Genomic DNA, 19935 nt, shown 5'->3' with positions numbered 1-19935 from the left:
TGTTGGAATGTCACCTGATATCACTGTGCAGTTCTTATTTAGGCAACTGTATTTTTGCAATTTCATGGATCCAATGTCCCTGTCATACACAGAAGACATGATCTTGCAGCAGATGTCCCGGTCCTCTGGCTCTGATGATCTTTCTGTCCCTGCTTCCATGCTGTTCCCTGAGACTTGGGGGTAAGGGTTGGTGACAGATGTATCACCTGGGTATGGGAACCCCACACTCATCTGTCCTTTGCACTTTGACCAGTTGTGGATTTCTGTAATGGTCTCCATCTGCTGCAGAAAAGGGCTTCTTTGATGAGAGGTGAGAGTTACACTCACGAGTGGACATCAGGGTGAGTATCCAGAATGCAGTTAGAAATGACAGTGGCTTATGAAACTGGAAAGAAGCCTTAGCTTTTGAAGTAATAAAAGTGTGCACATTTTTCACTCTTTAGCTAAGTAAATGACACTGGCACACCCCTGGTCATAGCTGGACTTGGTTCAGTTAACCTCAGAGGGTGGGGTCCTTCTATGTCCAGTCTAGGATTCTCACAGCTTCTCCTCTGCTAAACTGTCAGTGAACATAGGAGGCAATGTGTCGTCCCCCCCACCCCAAATAGCTCCCTGGACTAGCAATGTCAGCACCACCTGGGAACTTGCTAGAAATGGGAATTCTCAAGGTCCAGGCCTAGTCTATGCGCTCAGAAACTAGAGGTGACACCTCAGTAGCTCCTGTGTGGCTTTCCAGAAAATTCTAACGCATCTTCAGGTTCGAAAACCACCGACTCTCAACCTTGGTTTCACATCTGTATCACTTGGAGAGATTCTTTTAAAACATTGAAGCCAGGGTTCCCTCCTCCAAGATTCTGACTGAACAGGCATGGGTGAGGCCACTGTGCTGACAGGTGCTCAAAGTTCCAGATGATTCTAAGCACAAATGGGTTAAGAGTTTGCTTCAGGCTGTAGTTTCTCTTCCATTTTCCTCCTTCCTTCCTTTCATAATTAGTGTATACTTTTTGTAAAAACTAATACATGTATGCAATGTATTATCATTTTCCCTACCTTCTCTTGTTCCCTGTCTTCCTCCCTCTCTCCCCTCCCAAATAGATACCCTCTACTTCCATGGCCCCTTTAAAAAAAAGTCTAGATTATACATATAAGAGAAAATATGCAATATTTTTCTTTATGAGTCTGGCTTATGACTTGACATGATTTTGTTCTTTATGGCTGAATAACATCCCATTGTTTAGATATAATACACTTTCTTTATCTACTCATCTGCTGACTGGAATCTAGGCTGATTCCAAAACTTGGTTATTCTGACAGTGCACATGGATATGCCATTATGTCTATGATATACTAACTTGGATGCCTCCAGTTGTATACCCAGGAGTGGTAGACTAGAATCACATGGTAACTCTATTTTGTGTTGTTTTAGTAACCTCTACACTGATTTCCATAATGGTTAGTCTGGTTTATACCACTATCAACAATGTATAAGGCTTCTGTTTGCCCATATCCTCACCAGCATTTGCTGTTGTTTTCTTGATGAGCTCTAGATTCTGATTTCTTACTCTGGGGATGGCAATGACCTCAGAAATAGACACTTGGTTTCCAGTCTTTTCTGGTCTGTCCTTCACCATCCTCACTCCTCACCCATCATTCAGGGATTTATTCAGACCCAATAGTTCTCAAACTTTAACAGGAATGCAAATCGCTGCAGCACTTGTTAAAAGTAGTTTGCTGAGCCTTGACACATACCTGACTTAAAGGTCTGGAGCAGCCTGAGAATTTGCCTTTATAACAATTTCCCAGGTGATGGATGCCACAGCTGCTGAGGCTTCTAGCCCATGGTGCTCTAGCCATGCTGTCTCAGTGAGCACAGTAAACTACCATAGCAATGAACTTGGCCTTCCAGGGCCTCCAACTCCTGTTTTGTGGTGTTGCCTACTGGTGACAGAAGCACTGTAGGGTCACAGTTGCAAGTGTGGCTTTGGGGTACTGATTACAGCCTAATGAACACTCTATGCCTTGGTGTCTTATTCATGAAAAGTGGGGTAAAACACGACTTCCCTGGTGGGAATTCTGAAAGGATGAGGTAAAACAATGTAGCAGCATGAGTAAAAGTGCCCAGCAAAGGGGATCAAAAGCACTCACAATTAGTAACTAAGTAAAGAGTTATAAGGAATTATAACAGTCATACTACAGAGAAAAACAGCTACAATTTACAGTGCCCTCCTTCCTTTGGACAGAATAGCTCAGATCAAAAGCACTCACAATTAGTAACATAGTAAAGAGTTATAAGGAATTGTAACAGTAATACTACAGAGAAAAAACAGCTACAATTTACAGTGCCCTCCTTCCTTTGGACACGAATGCCTCGGTCCATGCAAACAGACAGATGAAAAGGAATTATACTTTGTTATTCGTATTCAGTCACTTGTCCCTTTTCTCCTCACAGGGGAGAGAGAGAGAGAGAGAGAGAGAGAGAGAGAGAGAGAGAGAGAGAGAGAAATATTCATGGACCACTGTGAGGCTGATAAAGGATGCTCCCTAGACATGCCCAAGAATCACAGCATCTCCTGGAGGCAAATGAGCACAACCCTAAACAGGTTGAATGAACCACGGTACGGCCCTCAAGTCCAGTACAATTGAATCAGGAAGCATTAAACTAGTTCATGGTTTGCTGCCACCCTCAAAATAGAAAGCAAATTGTTTATCATGGATTAATAGCTTTGTCCCTTTTCAGTTTCTTATTCCATAATGAACCACTTAGATTTTTTCTAAAATCACCCTGTCCTATAAAATCACAGTGCTTTCACCCATGTTGTGTTCTCTACCTGGGCGCCTTTCCTCCTACTTAAATCCACACTCAAGAAAATTGTGTTTATTTTTAAGATTCACTCAGTCCTGTCTTGGAACCGCCTTTGTCTTCTGCCCCCCCCCCACCCAAGGAGAATTTTGTCATCCTTTCTATGTTTCATCTCTGTGCCATGTAACCCATTCTCATGCTGCTGAGTGCCAAGTCCCACTGACCACTAACAGCCTCCCTCCACCACAGTACTGTGAGCCAGGCCAAAGCTGGACCTCCACTCTGAGCACAGTGCGAATCTGTCATAGCTGAGGCTCCATGGCTAAGTAAACCAGTGAAGGACAGACATGGCTAAGTAAACCACTGGAAGACACATCCAGTGGACTGGGAATCTGTGAGCTGAAGCTGATTCCTGGAGGACCATGCAGAACCAGGTCAGATGAGAACCAGGGAGGAAAGGAGCAGTCATGACAGCTGATTGAGATATCAGCATGTACATGGGCCTTAGAGCCAGTGACTGTAGATGAGCAACAAAGCCGGGATGCCTGTACTAGGTAAGTGATAGTTCTCAAAACATTGTGATCTCAGAACTTTTTTAAGCTCTTAAAAATGAATGATAACCCCCCCAAAAGTGCTATTATGTATATGACCTACAACATTCCCTATTTACTATATGAAATTGAAATGGAAAAAAAATAATTACTGCTTCACTAATTTTAAAATAGTATGGAGCTATTTTAAATAGGATGGTTCCATCATTAAAGTGCTTGCTGCACAAGCATGTGGAGCTGAGTTTGGATCCCCAACATCCACATTAAATACTGGACATATGCCTCCAACCCCAGCTGGTGCGGGCAGAGACAAGAGGGTTCCCGGGACTGGCTGGCTGGCTAACCTAGCTTACTTGGTGAGCTCTAGGTCCAATGAGAGACCTTGTCTCAAAAGTTAAGATGAACAGCAATCGAGGAAGGCACCCAACACTGACCTCCAGTCTCCACATGCATGTGTACAGATGTGCACACATACACATATGTGCACACATACATACTAATGTATACATATACACACAGATAATAAAATAATAAAACAAAAAGTATTTGAAATAATTACCTTCAAATCCACTTTTATTGAGAGGCATCACATTGATTTGTACCTCTACAAGACTTTTCAACACCTGACTTCATAGGAAATGTCCATCTCTGTGCATCTGCTTTTCCAATCAGTCTACTGTGGTATGACTGAGTCATTACGTCATCTCTGGACATCTTAATTATCCACTGGTAAATAAATGAGAGTGAAAGGGAAAACAAAGTTCTAGCATGCTTATGAAAATAGTGTTGGAAAAAAGTGGACTCTTGTGAAAATGAGTCGGAGATCCCCAGGGGTGGATCACACTTTGAGAACTGCTGGGTTAGAATAGAGGTCATCTGTGGTCACAGAGACAGAAACAACAGTGTCTTGAATAAGGTAAAAGTATATTTCTCTCTTCATGATTTCCAGAAGTCAGCAGCACCCCTCAGTCCCATACTTAAGTTATCCTTTCCATTTTATCCTATCATCCTGGTGCACACGGTCCAAAATGACAACATGATCCAAAGCCACCTCTGCATCCCAAGCCACCAAAAGGAGAGAGCTCCTCCCTGAGAGGGAAGCTTGGACAAGCCAGAGCTTACCTCACCAGATCCCCAGAGGCCAGAGGAGCCAGTCCTGGCAAGGAGTAAGACTCACACACAGCAAGGTGTGTCTTCCTGTGTGTAGAAAATAAGAAAAGCGACAGCTCATGTAATGAGCCACAGACAGGAACTGAGAGCAATCACAATGGAAGCGTATGATATCAAAGGAAAGGTGCCAAACACCAACCAAAGCAAAGTCCTAATGAGGATCAAGGCCAAAACCTCCCAACACAACTCATATGGATGCATAATCCCAGTTTCCCCTCTGCAGGGGCTTAGTCCCAGCCACATCTGTGCCAGAGTCTCTCCCCACTGTCCTCATTCTAACCATACTCAGTTCTTCAGCTTGAAGGATCTATCCGAGGATTGCTTGTCCCAGTGTCGGTGTATCTGCTGCTCTGTCTCCTAGAACACTCTTCCCCTACCGCTGTCTGACCTATGCATTCTCACCTGCTGGGGCTGCGGAATAAATGAAGACCAACCAAAGGAGAACAAAATCCAGTTAGTGTGAGGCTGTTCTAGCAAGGCGGCCACCCACCGCTGCTTAGCTCTGGTAGACAGAGGCAGGCAGGGGAGGAAGGAGGCTTGAAAGTGGGGTAAAGGGAAGCCTTGGCTCTGTCTCAAATTGAAACTGTTGTGGAGAGGCTAGCTGAAGGGGGTGGACCTCAGGAAGGATGCTATGTGATTGGTTGGGGGACATGATTGGTATTCTCTATTTAATGGTAAATTGGGAAAAATTGGGAACGCTTTCAGTTACTAATTGAGTCCTGGTCATTTGAGGCCAGTCATAACAGGGGCTATTGCCAGGCTTTCTAGACTAGTGAGTGGAGATTGTGGGCCAGAGTTTAGTTCTCTATATTGGCCATTTTTATACTTAGTCTCTTGGGTGTTAGTTGCAATATTTTCTCCTAGCAAGCAACTCTCATACCAGGGCAGACCCCTCCAGCTCCCAGAGGATGGCAGACCACCTCCAGCTCCCAGGTAAGGGCAGACCACCTCCAGCTCCCAGGTAAGGGCAGACCCCTCCAGCTCCCAGGTGAGGGCAGACCCTGTCAGCTCCTTAGTGCAATGTTCTGCTGCTTTTTAACTAATAAAAAGAGTAGCTGTGGGCTTAGTTCTGTATTGTTTCTGCCCACTGAGCCTGTATAGCATTCTAGGAGAGCCACTCACCAGTCAAAATATGGTTCTACTCTAAGCTAGAGACAACAAAGGTGTGAGCTGTTTCAAGTTTAGTCAATTCTCTGCTCACAGGTCCAACCTGTCTAGAATTTGACATCTGCCTCAGGGTGTCATCCTGAGGTCCATTTTCTCCTAAACATGAATCACTGACAGCATCCTACAAAATATTCCACTGGGCCCTGGTGCTGCCCGTTTAGCAAGAAGATTGCTTGTGTTGAAGTTCGAGCATAAACCTGCCAGCTCTAACATATCTTGCTGGTCTGACCCAATGATGACCCATAGTACTCTATGTCTGGGCTGTTTTCTTTTATTTTCCAGCCTCTGAAGATTGTCAGAATTCTGCCTGGCTAAGCAATAAATCCATCTTTTCAGGGATCAATTGTGGTGACTGGCTGCAAACCTGGAAATCCAATTAACTGTAAAATAAATAAAAAAAAAAAAAAGGAAAAATCCAAAGCTGTGGCATAAGTCAGCTCGGAAATGTTCTGGACATTAAAATAAACAAGGAAAAACTTCAACTTCATTTGTCTTTTCTTTTTTTAAAAAAAATTCTTGTTATTGATAAATTTAGCCTTGGTTCCAGTTTTATCTTAGCCACAATTTGCTCAAATACAGATCTGTTGGGATGGCTAGCACTGCGCTAATTATACCCCACAGGCTCTCTCCAGAGAGAAGCCAACTCGGCTAGGATTACCTTGCTACCATATGTAAAACTTTAGGCCCTCTCTCCCTTCATCTTTTTACACCACATGTGTTCTTAAAGGGACATAAATCTGCTCAAACGTTATGTGGGAAATATGAGTTATTTTGGCTTACTGGGACATTTTAAAAAGGACAGGGTTTTCATCAATTGCATCAGTTGGCTGTGTGGAAGGCCTTATGCCTCACACTGCTACTGAGGTCTGCCAGTCTGGAAGCATCACAAATGGAGCCAATGGACACTGGGCAACTTTCCTGATGTCAAGACTATATCTAGAATCTCAGGTTAGTGAGCTGCACACCCAGCTACAAGTCAGCATCTTGTCAGTGTCTTGGGAAGGACCCAAGAGCCAGGCAACCTAAAGGTGAGAGGGTGAGCCAGAGAAGGTACTAGAGGAAATGTCTACTTTAGCTCCCACCAGTAACTGGACATGTGGGTGTACTAGGGGGATAACAAAGGGGTTGAGAGGCCTTTTCATCTAGGATAGGTTAGGACAGCAGGACAGTAAACAGGACTCACAGTCAGGGTCTAGACTGGGGTTAGGGCTCCTCTGGCTTCAATCTTGAACTAGCTTCCTTATACAGATAATGAGCAACAAAAATAAAAAACTTCCTTCAGATCCCAGTGCCTCCAAGGCCAGGCTTAGCAAACAAAGGGAAATTTTATTATTATTTAAAAGATTCCTGAGGCCAGGAAGATGGTTTGGTGGGTAAGAGACTTTGCCACACAAGCCTGACAACCTGAGTTCAGAACCCCAGAATGCATATAAAAAATCCAGATGTGGCAGCACTCTTCTGTAATCCCAACATGTCTAAGGCAAGATGGGAAACAGAGACTGAAGAACCTCCAGGGACTTTCTCCTGAAAGCTGTCCTCTGACCTCCACATGCATTCTATAGCACAGATACACACACATACATACATACATACATACATACATACATACATACATACATACATACATACATTCACACACACACACACAATGTGAAGAATGTTCTTGCTTTGGTGAAATACAAACTAGCTCTCCTATTCTTCCTTTCTTCCTGAGATCCTGCCCTGATCGTCACTGAATTTTCCAAGCCTGGTCATGATCATCACACAGGCAGCAGGAGTTGGTCAGCTGATGGGAAATAAGAAAACCAGAAGGTTAGTGTTTCTTGAATTTCTTATCAGGAAAGGGAAATGATGCAATGTTATTTAAAACGATGTAGCAGGAATCTTAAAAAGTTCTTATTAATAAAATCAAACCCAGGGCCAGTTATTGGGGTGAAATGCTAGATGGTCAGAGAGACAGAACAAGCCACAGCTAACCTCACCTGGCCAACTTCTCAGCTGGTCTTGTTTCCTCAGACTGGAGGCCTCTGAGTCCTCATCCAGAATGGGTCTCAGCTGAACTGCTGCTCAAAAGCCTGACTGCTTAACCAGTCAAAATGATTCTTTGCATCCTATCCCTAAATGTTCCTTGACTAAAAGATGATATCAACAAATATGAGAAGTTCCTCTCAGCCTTCAAAATAGGCCCATGTGGAATGTTAAGTTTAAATCACAAATCATCCACTGTGTTATTGATTTGGTTTCTCTTAAAATATTGCTTTGTTTTTGAAATTTATTTTTAGAAGTCTATGTACCCAGAAACAAAGTCCCCACCTGTAGCTGGAATTTTCTCCAGTCCTGCCTGGCCCACAGTCAGGACAAATCTCTCTCATCCGCCAGTCCCGCAGCTGCTCAGACCCAACCAAGTAAACACACAGAGACTTGTATTGCTTACAAACTGTATGCCATGGCAGGCTTTTTGTTATCTAGTTCTTATATCTTAAATCAACCCATTTCTATTAGTCTATACCTTGCCACATGGCTCGTGGCTTATTGGTACCTCACGTCTGGCTTGTCATGGCAGCTGGCAGTATCTCTCCGATTCAGCCTTCCATTTCCCAGAATTTTCCTCTCTCCTTGTCCCGCCTATACTTCCTGCCTGGCTACTGGCCAATCAGTGTTTTATTTATTAACCAATCAGAGCAACACATTTAACATACAGAACATCTCATAGCACTTCCCCCCCTTTTTTTTCAAAAAAAGGAAGGGTTTAACTTTCACATAGTAAAATTACAGATAACAAAACAATTATCAAGCAAGAATTACAGTTACAATGTCTAGTCTATTTATAATATCTAATCTATTTGTATTTGGCAAAATTAAAGAAGATACCCTATCTATCTTATATTTGTGAGTCTAAGGTTTCATATCTAACTTATCTTTTATCATAACTAAGGAAAATTATAACTAGTCTTCAACTACATCAAAGACCCCAGAAGGATATACTATTACCTGAGAAACGGGAGAAGGATGCAAGCAACTTTCGGGAGTCTTGTAGGGTAGATAGAGACAGCTGGCAGCCTGGACAGTCACCTAATGTTCCTTTGTAAAGTTGGGGCATCTGTCTTCAGCCCACAGGCCTGGAGTCTCTCAGTCATTTTTCTCTGTATCCTGTAGAATGTCTGGCAGTTTCCTCTGCAAAGCAGGAACCTGAAGGACCATTTTGCCAAGCAAAGTTCAGTGGTCACCTTTCTATGGGTCCTGCATGTCCAGTCCATCAAGCAGTCCAGGCAAGAATAGTTTCTTGCCCAAATGGCTATTTTTGCCAAGAAGATAAACTCTATATAGAGTATCTTCATTTTTTTTTTTTTTTTTTTTTTTTTTTTTGGTTTTCCGAGACAGGGTTTCTCTGTGTAGTTTTGCGCCTTTCCTGGGACTCACTTGGTAGCCCAGGCCGGCCTCGAACTCACAGAGATCCGCCTGGCTCTGCCTCCCGAGTGCTGGGATTAAAGGCGTGCGCCACCACCGCCCGGCTATATAGAGTATCTTCAATGCCCATCCTCCTCTCTGAAGTAAATCAGTGCTGTCAGGAGCAGACATGTCTCACTGTCCAGAAAGTCTAAATTTTAAAAATATTTTAAATGCCATATTCTGTAGGTCTTTGAAGTATTTGAAGATTACCTATCTATCTGAAATATATCTTATGTATACCTAGAAAACTTAACTAACATGGCTACAAGTTTGACTATCATAGAAGACTATTAATCTGTATTCTTAATTATCCATTACAATTTAAATGAGTTACATAAACAAAATACCTCCAACAAGAGAAGAAATATATATACAGTATAACAAAATTAAGTTTAAATTTGTATCAATAAACTAAAATCCATAGCAATGTAAAACATTTTAAACAAGTTGCTCTTTAAAAATAGATTTTAGCTATTGCTCTGACCTCTTGGGCTTTTAACTCTGCAATTGGTTCTGTGTTTCTTATTTAATAAGACTGTTCATCTACACCCACCCCAAAAAAAACACAAACAAACAAAAAAAATGATACTGGGAAGTATAACCATTGGGGTGGTATCACTAGTAACTACAGGATCTTTATGATTATAACCAAAGCTAGATGTTATAGAGAACAGAAAACACAGCCTAGTGTGTCGCCTATTCAAGGAAATTACTAGAAAACAGCCCCAGTGTAACACATAAATAAATTCACTCTGTTAGTCTTCAGTCCAGTAGCCACATTATTTATTCAATCACTTATTCAACAGATAGTTCTTGGTTTGTAAGTCTATTCTAAGCACTTGCATAGCATTATGAAGACAGTGGTGCACACCACAGCCGGAACCTGCCCTCTTTGAGTCTGTAGAAGATGATGCTTGCATCCACAGGTCATGGATACAACGGGCTGATTCCATGGGAGGCAGTAGGTTATTCAGCATAGTGTAGACACACATCTTGTTAACCTATGGCTGTGTCTTTTCATTTTCATCTAGCAGTGTTGGCATCAAGAAGGCAGCAGATGCCTGAGGCTCTTATCTTTCCAATCCCTCTTTCTTCTCCAAGGCAGGTAGTTACAAGTACCAAATAAGTTTCTATTCTCACTGTGGGGTTTTTTGGTTTAAAACTGTTTATTGATCAATAAAAAAAATAGGAAATCACAAAGTCATTGCCTGGGGAAGCTGTACTAGTAATTTTACAGCAGGCTAGATAGTAAGGAAAGATTACAAATGTTAGCAGGCGGGAGACCCAGCTCTTGCAGAAAACAAGTCAATCCTGACAGAAATCCAACCCACATCACTGACCTTGGAAAGCCTGCACAAGGTCAATGCCTACACATGGTCAATGCCTGCACATGGTCAATGCCTGCACATGGTCAATGCCTGCACATGGTCAATGCCTGCACATGGTCAATGCCTGCACATGGTCAATGCCTGCACATGGTCAATGCCTGCACATAGCCAGTGCCTGCACATGGTCAATGCCTGCACAAGGTCAATGCCTGCACAAGGTCAATTCCTGCACAAGGTCAATTCCTGCACATGTCCAATGCCTGCACAGGGCCAATGCCTGCACAGGGCCAATGCCTGCACATGGTCAATGCCTGCACATGGTCAATGCCTTCACATGGTCAATGCCTGCACATGGTCAATGCCTTCACATGGCCAATGACTGTACAAGGTCAATGCTTGCACATGGTCAATGCCTACACACACATAGTCAATGGCACAATGAGGACATCATATTGGTTCTGGTACCCGTCTGTTTACTAGCTATAGGGAGAAGTGGACAGATATCAGATGTACTTCCCTATGTTTAAAGTAATAAACTGTAAGCAACTGACTTGACTCTTTAAAGAAATGCAAAAGAGGATGTACACAGGATTTAAAATGACATTTTGAAACAGATTTTGAAGTTGGTTTTTAAAATAGGGCCATCACTAGAACATACTATTGCCACTGTAACTTTATATTAATAACTCTGACTCACCCATTTTTGTATGCTCAGAGACGTAGATGTGTGTAGCTGAAGTTTTCCTGGTTACTGAGAACATTCTTTCATTCTTTCAGCCATCCTTTCTTCCATCTGTTCACCAGGACCACTGCGGGTGTGAGCACCCAGAGGACTGTCACTGCCTTTGTCTTTATTTCTAACAATGACCTTAACCTCATGGAAGAACATTCATTCCAATGTACCATTTCTTTCACCCATTCACTTAGCTTTGTTTCCCTTAAACTTCTCTATATCCATCAGCCAGACCTACCTACAATAACTGGAACAGAGATATCCATTCCTCTCCAGTCTACATGTGCCCTTACCTACTTCCTTTTTCACTATGGCTTTGTTAGGCAATATGTTCTGGTCCTAAACAATCATCCAACCATCTGTTGTGATATAAAGATTACCAAAGATGGACCTAAAGAGAAGACTCTTTAAGAGTAAGAGCACTGGCTACCCTTCCAGAGGACCCAGGTTTGATTCCCAGAAGCCACATGGTGACTCACAACCATCTGTAAGTCCAATTACAGGGGATCCAATGCTCTCTTCTGACCTCCACAGGCACCAAGCACACACATAGTACACAGACATACATTCAGGCAAAACACCCATACGCATAAAACAAAATATTTTTTAATGTTTAAATAAGATTTGCCAAAAATGTCATTGTTGTGTGGCTATAATGTATCTTCACCTGCTTTATGATCTTTTGTAGTCACTGCACTTTATCAGAACTCTAATGATGTGACTCATAGTATTTCCTTCCTGGGTGATGATTGAAAAGCTAATAAACTCAAATCATCCTGGGCACAGCAACAGTAGCAGATCTGTGCTGCTTTATGGGATTCTGATTTTTTTTTTTATAACAGCATTGCTTAATGTCTATGTCTCTACAATTGTGTGTGTGTGTGTGTGTGTGTGTGTGTGTGTGTGTGTGTGTGTGTGTGTGTGTGTTTGGAAACCACATCACATGCAGCTAGTCCAGAAAATGACACAGAAATGAAATCAAGACATCCCAATCACACTGATAAGTCTCATGAGGGGGTCAGCTCCAAGTTCCTGAGGAGCATGTGCTTTGCCTGGAAGCATAACAAGAAAGGCCTGAAGAAGATGCAGGAAACAATGTGAAAGCAATGAGTGAAGGTGCAGAGGTCATCAAGGCCCTTGTGACGACCAAGGCAGTTAAACCCAAAATGCCAAAGGACCCCAACTGTAAGCTTTGCTGACTTGCTTTCACAGCACGGCCCACCCTAACACCAGGAAGCAGTTTCGTAGCTACATGGCCAAGGGTTGCAGGCTCAGACCGCCAAAATCCAAGGCCAAATCAAGACTGAGGCTACAGCTACAGTTCAGTCCCAGACTCCTGCTCCAGCTCAGGCTCCCAAAGGTACCCAGACCCTGTGAAGGCCCCATAGAAGAGGCTTTTATCTGCCAATGTAAAGACATACAGACTGGTGTGGCACACTCACACACTATTTAGAGATAAGTGGTGTCCTGTGATGTTTCTACAAATAAAGTAGAGGTTGGGGTGGGAGAGACATAAAGTCGTTGAATAGAATGTAAAAGAAAGACCTAGCTACACATTGTCTATAGGAAACACACATTACTGTTGTTATTTGTTTCTTTTTGGGGGGCCCACCACCAAGCTCCCAAATAAACTCACCACACAGAGGCTTATTCTTAATTATGAACGCACAGCCTTAGCTGGGCTTGTTTCTTGCCAGCTTTTCTTGACTTATCCCACCTACCTTTTGCCTCTGGGCTTTTCCCGTTCTCTTACTTCTGTATCTTACTCTTACTCTGTAGCTTGCTGTGTAGCTGGGGGGTTGGGTGGCTGGGTGGCTGGGTGGCTGGGTGGCTGGCCCCTGGAGTCCTCCTCCTTCTCTCTCATTCCTAGATCTTCCTCCCAGATTTCTCCTTCTATATATTCTCCCTGCCTGCCAGCCACACCTATCCTTTCTCCTGTCTTGCTATTGGCTATTCAGTTCTTTATTAGACCATCAGGTGTTTTAGACAGGCACAGTGACACAGCTTCACCAAGTTAAACAAATGCAAACACAAACAAAAGTAACACACCTTTAAATAATATTCCCCAACACTTCAGCTTTAAAGAAACATATAGGCTGAAAGCGACACAAGGGGAAAAGATGTTCCACATAATGGTAACCAGAAGAAAAGTTGGGGTAGCTATACTTACCTCAAGTTAAAAAAAAAAAATTCAAACCAAAACTATCACAAGAGACAAAGAAGGAACTTCTATAATGATATATCGTCTACCTTGAATATGTGTCAATTATTATTAGCACCAACAGGGGGCATAAAACACAAAGCAAGCCTTGATAGAACTGAAGGAAGAATAGACATCAAAATAGTAACAGTAAGGTACTTCAACATCCCACTTTCAATAATGGTTATAACATGCTTTAGAGATCGATTTGGAAAAAAAAAGGACCTGAACAGCCCTGCAGACAATGAACTTAACAGATATGTACACATTCCACCAAACAGCAGCAGAATATACATTCTCCTGACTCACTAAGCATACTTCAGGACAGACCACGTATCAGGTCACAAAACAAGTGTTATAGAAGACAAAGCTCATTCCAAGTATCTTTACTGATCACAACAGAGTGAAACTAGAAACCAACAGCCAAAGGAAAACTGGAAATTTTACAAACATGTGTGAATTCAACAACACGTTTGAGAACCACCACTAGGTCAAAGGAGAAATAAAAAATGAAATGAGAAAATGTGTGGAGACCAATGAAAATGAAAACACATCATTAAAAACCACAGGTACACCAAGAGCAGTAAGAAGAAGTTTATTGCAATAACTGCCTACACACATGAACATGTTTACACACACTCTTCCCCCACCCCCTCTCTCTCATACATTGACTCAAGCAACCTAACAATACACTTAAAGAAAAAAAATTTTAAAGAGAAGAGCAAACTAAGCCTAAAGTTAGCAGGAAAAAAAAAGAAATTATAGACAGAAATTAACAAAACAATAGGAAAAAGAGCAGTGAACTTAAAGGTTTTTTGGAAAGATACATAAAATTGACAAATATTCAACTAAGCTAAGAGAATCAAAGGAAGCCCAGAAAGAAGACATTACACTTGATATAAATAGGATCATAAAAGAATAGGACTATGAGCAAATAAATGGCATCAAACTGGATAGCCTAAAAGAAATTCAAGAGAAAAAATAAGTTATAAACTCATTGCATAAGGTCAGCACGACCCCGTTATAAAAGGCTGATGAAGACTACGGCAGACTTCTGGGTAGGTGGCAGATAGGGACTGCCTGTGTATGAGCTGGTAAAAGAGAGAGTCTGAATTTTAAAAAAAGTAGACTCTATTCCAAAGAGAGAAACAGAGAAAGAGCTTCCACAGAAAGAAATCCACAAAGTGAGAGAATGCTAGAAAGCATCAGAACGAGGAAGAGGGTAGAGCATGATGTAGAGGCGCTTCGGTGGCGCAGCTCCCTGAAGGGGAAGAGGAAACAAATTGCTTCTAAGGGGAAAACCAGGCAGTCTTATGCTCAGGACAGGCCCACAACCCTAATGAGTCTCAAATCCAATTTGGGCTTTTGTGAGACAGCGTCTCCTCCAGCACTATATGTCAAGCTCTACAACTCAGAGAACAGATGAGTGTCATCCTGAGAGAAAATCTATTGCCTAAAACTGAAGTATCTCAGAAGCCTAAGATCAGGAAACATCCACAAGTCAGGGAGTCTCAGCTCAGCTTGCCACACCCCCACAGTGAGGGAAGTCCCAGAAAGGCAGTTGAACAGAGCAAGAAATTGAAGAAGAGTAGATGCCACTGTCTCCTGTTGCCACTTCCTGCAGCCATGGTCAACTCCACCATGTTCTTCGACATCTCAGCTGATGGCCAGCCCTGGAGCCACGTCTCCTTCAAGATGCTTGCAGAAAAAGTTCCAAAGACAGCAGAAAACTTTTGTGCTCTGAGCACCAGAGAGAAAGAATTTGGATATAGTGGATCCTCCTCTCACAGAATTATTCCAGGATTCATGTGCCAAGATGGTGATTTCACACACCATAATGGCACTGGCGGCAGGTCCATCTACAAGGAGAAATTTGAGGATGAGAACTTCATCCTGAAGCATACAGGTCCTGGCATCTTGTCCATGGAAGATGCTGGCCAAACACAAACAGTTCCCAGGGTTTTAGCTGCAATGCCAAAACGGAGTGGCTGGATGGCAAACATGTGGTCTTTGGGAAGGTGAAAGATGGCATGAGCATCATGGAAGCCATGGAGCGTTTTAGGTATGGGAATGGCAAGACCAGCAATATCACTACTTCCAACTGTGGACAACTCTAATTCTTTTGACTCATGAGCATCTTACCCATCAGACAATTCTTTCTGTAGCTCAGGAGAGTGCCCCCACTCCATCTGCCTGCAATACCCTATCATCTCTACTCTCACCGAAGTGTAGCTAGAGTTTTCTTGCCTTGCCCACAGTCAGGACAAATCTCTGTCACCCACCAGTCCCACAGCTGCTCAGACCCAGCCAAGTAAACACAGAGACTTATATTTCTTACAAACTGTATGGCCGTGGCAGGCTTCTTGCTAACTGTTCTTATATCTTAAATTAATCCATTTCTATAAATCTATACCTTGCCACGTGGCTCGTGGCTTACCGGCATCTTCACATGCTGCTTGTCCTGGCAGCAGCTGGCAGTGTCTCCCTCCTCTGCCTTCCACTTCCCAGAATTCTCCTCTCTCCTTGTCCCGCCTATACTTCCTGCCTGGCCACTGACCAATCAGTGTTTTATTTATACAGAACGATATCCACAGCACCGAAGTTCTTCCGGTTCCATTTTTTCCTCATCCCCCTCCAAATCTAGCTGGATTGCAGAGTTAAGTTTATGAGTATGACTAAATAAGAAAAGAAACTGAAGAAGCAATGAGGAGATGGAAACACCTCCCATCTATGTAGATTGGTAGAATTAATATTGTAAAAATGCTTAAATCACATAAAGAATTGACAATTCAATGTAATTGCCACCAAAATCCCAATGACGTTCTTCACAGACCTAGAAAAAGAATTATAAAATTCATATAGAAGCACAAAAAACTCTAGAGAGCCAAAGCAATTCATAGCAAAAAGCAACTCTAGAAGTATCGTAATACCTAACCTCAAATTACACACAGAATCATAGTAACAAAAACAGATGGCACGAACATGAAAACAGACCCGCAGTGAAACAGGCCAGTGAAAGAGAATGGAGGACCCAGAAATAGACCCACACAGCAACCAAATTTTTGACAAAGCTGGCAAAAACATACGCTGGAGAAAAGATGGCCTCTAAAACAAATGTAGATGAATGCAATGAGATCCATATCTCCCACCTTGAAAAAAAAAAAAAACAATTAAAGTGGACCAATGATTTTAATGTAAAAATTGAAACTTTGAAAATGTTAGAGGAAAACATAGGGAAACCATTTCAACATTCAAGCATAATCAAAGCCCCCACAGCACCAGAAATTCTATTACATGAAACTAATATACTTCTACACCACAAAATAAGAAAACACCAGAGTGAAGATAGCTTATAGAATGGAGAAAGTCTTTGCAAAGTATACATCAGACAGTGGTGTGATGTCTAAGATATACAAATAACTGCAAAGTTGAAACACACAAAAAGTGAAATCATGCGATCAATAAATGGGCTAAAAAAAATGAGTAAATAGTTCTTGACAGGAAAAATACAAATGACCAATACATACTTAGAAAAGTGTTCAGCATCCTTAGCCTTTGGGGAAATGCATACTAAAACTGTTTTGAGATTTCCATCCCTCCCCAGGCAGAATCCCTATTGTCAAGAAAGCAAATGACCAAAAATGTGAAAGGAGGAAAAAGGAACCCTATTCATTTCTGGCTGGTAAGAGTACAAACTTCCATGGCTACTGTGGAAACCAGTATGGAGGACCCTCAACAAACTGAAAATTGACCTAGAAAGGACCCAATTATACCACTTTGGAATGTAGATCTAAAGAATCTACATCAATATCCTACAGAGACATTTGCATTCCTATGTTTATTGCTGTGCTAGTCACAATAGCCAGGAAATGGAATCAGTCTAGGTGTCCATCAATGGATGGCTGGATAAAGAAAGTGTAGTAGGGATGGAAAGATGGCTCAGAGGTTTAGAGCACTGACTGCTTTTTCAGAGGTCCTGAGTTCAATTCCCAGCAACCACTTGGTGGCTCACAACTATCTGCAATGAGATCCGGTGCCCTCTTCTGACGTGCAGAACACTGTATACATAATAAATAAAATTTAAAAATAGTAAAATATAGTAATATACACAATGCATCTATAAAGAAAAATGAAATCATAAAAATTTGTGTAGAAAAAATGGATGCAACTAGAAATCACTATGTTAAGTGTATAAGCCATACTCAGAAAAACAAATACTCAATTTTTTCTTGCGTATGTGAGATCCAAAATTTTATTTGTACATGTATTTATACATGTGGGAGTCCCAACACTAGAAAGAGGACCACAGGAAGGGTGGAGGAGATGTTAAGGGAAGGAGGAAATGGAGATGGTAATGGAATATAAGTAATAAGAGAAAAGAAAGGGAGTCAGCAGCAGGGAAGGGGGAATGGAGAAGGGCAGTGGCGGAGGGGACCAAATGAAGACGGAGTACAATGACACCATCTATAAAGTTGTCATGATTATGCCCACCGCTTTATAAGAGAATCTAAAAAATAATAATACTTTTTTAAAAACCTTAAAAGATACCACAGGCTAAAATTCCTAATAAATATAGATACAAAAAAATCCTCAACAAAATGCTAATAAACCAAACCCAATAGCACACTAATAGAAGCATACACTGTTAGCAAGTGGAATTTATCCTTGGAATACAGATACCATTTATCATAAAAATGAAAAATCACATGACTCTTCAAACAGATGTGAGACAAGTACAAAATGCAACATAAAGACTTCCATTTCAAAAGCTCAACAAACCAGAAACTGAAAGTATCTCAGTGCAACAGAAGTCGATACATGAAGACCCCACAACCAACAACAATGCCCTACGGGGGAGAACTAAAAGTATTTTCCCTAAGATCAGGAGCAAGGCAAGGACACCACTTTTTCAACTTTTGTTCAATGTAGTAGTAGAAGTCTAGCCTCAGCAATTGAGCAAGAAAAGGAAACAAATGAACATCCAAATTGGAAAAGAAATAAAGTGCTCCTGTTGACAGGCCTGAGAGTCATTACATATAGAAAGACTCCAACTTAAAAATGCCATGATGCAGCCAACCATGGTGGTGCACACTTGTTATCCTAACAGTTAAGAGACTGAGGCAAAGGGTCACAAATTCAAAGCCAACCCAGACTACATGGGGAGGCTCTGCCAAAAAAAGAAAAGGAGAATGAGAAAGAGAGGGTGCTAGAAGAATTGATCAGTTAGAACTAAAAATATTATTTAAGGAAGCTGCTGGACACAAAAATCAACATGCAAAAACTGTGTTTCAATGCACTAACAATGTACCTGAAAAGGAAACCAAGAAAGTCCCATATCATCATCAAAAGGAATACAACACTTAAGAATACACTTAACTAAGAGGCAGGATACTTGTGTAGTGAAAACTATAAACCACAAATGATGAAAAAAGATGCAGACGGAAAGCATCCCACCACACATGTTGGCAACAGGTACGAGTAGGAATAAGGAGAATGGTTGTCAATAGAGCCTTCTCATAGGGAAACGTGTGACTTTATATGAGTTCTCCACACGTATGCAAGCTCTCTTCTCACATGCCTTACCCTGCCAACCCTACAAAAGACAACACAAAAATATAACAGAAAATTGTCCTTTGACCAGTATGCCCTTCAGTAAAGAAATAGATCTTAAAAATATGAGTATATCCAGAAGAATGTCATTCTGCACTAAAACTGAGTAATATATTGGCTCATGGTGCAGAAATCTATATAGGACTAAGGAGATGGCTCAGTGAGTAAAGTGCTGTCCACAAAAAAAGCAGGACTGGAGTTGGGATCCCCAGAAGCCATGGAAATGGCAGACAGGCATGGCGCCCATCTGTAATGTCAGTTCTCAAGAGGCAGAGATGGGATCCTCCAAGCAAGCTTAGCAGCTGAACTGGTGAGCTCTGGATACACCTGAGAGACTCTGCCTTGGTAAATATGGAGAACAATGGGAGGAAGCACCAGATGTCCACTTCTGGCCTTCACACATGTGTCCATGCACATTACACACGCACACACACAGGGTGGGGGGAGATCTAAATATGTATTACTGACAGAAACTAATTCACAAAGGCTACCTAAGACATGGCTGCAACTCCATGACATTCCAGAAAAGGCAAAACTGCACAGTAAAAAGGTCAGGAGTTGTGAGGCAGGGGAGGAAGAAGGGGATAAACAGGCAAAACAGAGAGGATGTGTGTGGCTACTTTCAGGATGCTTAATGTGGGTTACCTGTCATTATAAATCTGCTGTGGATTCGACCAAGAGTGGACCATAATGTAAAGTATGAAGTAAGGGGGAACAATGATGTGTCAATGTAGGTTCATCTGTTGCAAGAAATGTACCACTGGAGGGATGTTGCTGGTGCAGAGAGGAGGGGGAGGAGGGGGTGTCTAGGATACCTCTGTGTCTTCTTTACCATTTTACTATGAAACAAAAACTATCTTATTAAAAAAAATGTCTTACTCAAACTCCGATTAAAAATGATGACATTGAGCCGGGCAGTGGTGGTG

At 41.9% G+C, this 19935-nt stretch overlaps 1 long non-coding RNA gene and 1 pseudogene across 1 annotated transcript in view; one reads left to right on the top strand and one right to left on the bottom strand.

Annotated features, from left to right (window-relative positions):
* Positions 1–19935, bottom strand: part of LOC128104725 (uncharacterized) — a 102511-nt gene that overhangs the window by 43626 nt on the left and 38950 nt on the right. The gene's annotated exons all lie outside the window — the stretch shown is intronic.
* LOC128104717 (peptidyl-prolyl cis-trans isomerase A-like) lies at positions 15026–15516 on the top strand (annotated as a pseudogene).

The sequence above is a fragment of the Peromyscus californicus genome, unplaced genomic scaffold (assembly GCF_007827085.1).
Source record: "Peromyscus californicus insignis strain IS unplaced genomic scaffold, ASM782708v3 Scaffold_11__1_contigs__length_118956290, whole genome shotgun sequence".
NCBI classification, from domain to species: Eukaryota; Metazoa; Chordata; class Mammalia; order Rodentia; family Cricetidae; genus Peromyscus; species Peromyscus californicus.
This window is presented reverse-complemented; position numbering and strand designations above follow the sequence as displayed.